This window comes from Pteropus medius, unplaced genomic scaffold (assembly GCF_902729225.1).
Source record: "Pteropus medius unplaced genomic scaffold, Ma_sr-lr_union100, whole genome shotgun sequence".
In the NCBI taxonomy this organism is placed as follows: domain Eukaryota; kingdom Metazoa; phylum Chordata; class Mammalia; order Chiroptera; family Pteropodidae; genus Pteropus; species Pteropus medius.
Window position 1 is genome coordinate 18,614,453 of NW_024345601.1, and position 1,191 is coordinate 18,615,643.

The window sequence follows — 1,191 nt, forward strand, 5'->3', positions numbered from 1 at the left end:
ATGGTAAGCTCCATAGCTGACCTTGACAGAATAGGCTTAGCAAGAAATTTTTCTTTCACAGAAAAGATATTTTTGAGCACCTACGATGTCATATATGCTATGCCTGGTTTTTGAGATACACAGATGAAACCACATGGATCCTACTCTCACCATAGAGTGGAGAAATATATCCCCCAAATGACAATAATAAAGATAAAATGTATTATCTACTGTTATAAAATATATTATTGTTAGTATTAAAACAATATAGTAAATGTTAAAACAGAGCTATTCACAAGAACCAATGGGAACACAGAAAAAGGAATGACAGGGAATTCAGGGAGATAGGGATAGTTTTGTAGGGGAGGAGGTAGTTGAACTTTTAATGATAATTGAACTTATAAAATAACATTAAGAATGTTTGAGCCTCACAGATGCTGCTGCCCCAGAGACACTCGTGCCCAGCCACGGTCCACCTAGCAATGTTCTTTGTCATCGCCGTAGATGGCGAGCCCCTGGGCTGTGTCTCCTTCGAGATGTTTGCAAAGTTCCAAAGACAACAGAAAACTTTCATGCTCTGAGCACTTGGGAGAAAGGATTTGGTTATAATGGTTTCTGCTTTCATAGAATTATTCCAGGATTTATGTGCCAGGGTGCTGACTTCACATATCATAATGGCACAGGTGGCAAGTCCATCTATGGGGAGAAATTTGATGATGAGAATTTCATACTGAAGCGTACGAGTCCTGGCATCTTGTCCATGGCAAATGCTGGACCCAACATGAATAGTTCTTAGTTTTTCATCTGCACTGCCAAAACTGAGTGGTTGGATGGCAGGCATGCGGTCTTCAGCAAGCTAAAAGAGGGCATGAATATTGTGGAGGCCATGGAGTGCTTCAGGTCCAGCAATGGCAAGACTAGCAAGAAGATCACCAATGCTCACTGTGGACAACTCTAATAAATTTAACTTGTTTTATCTTAACCACCAGACCATTCCTTCTGTAGCTCACCTGAGCACTCCTCACCCACTCAGAAGACGCTATAATCTCTGTTCTCTCTGCAGTTCTTTGGGTTTCGGGTTTTCCTTGTCCCTCCAACAATAGCTGGGTTGCAGAGTTAAGTTATGATTATGAAATAAAAGTTAAACAAACAAAAAACTTTTGGAAATGGGCTGAGTTGAAGATCACAGGGCATTTCAGTGATAATGACTAA

General features: G+C 40.6%; 1 pseudogene; it reads left to right on the forward strand.

Annotated features, from left to right (window-relative positions):
- Nucleotides 1–461: 461 nt before the first annotated feature.
- On the forward strand, nt 462–937 carry LOC120611999 (peptidyl-prolyl cis-trans isomerase A-like; annotated as a pseudogene).
- Nucleotides 938–1,191: the final 254 nt, after the last annotated feature.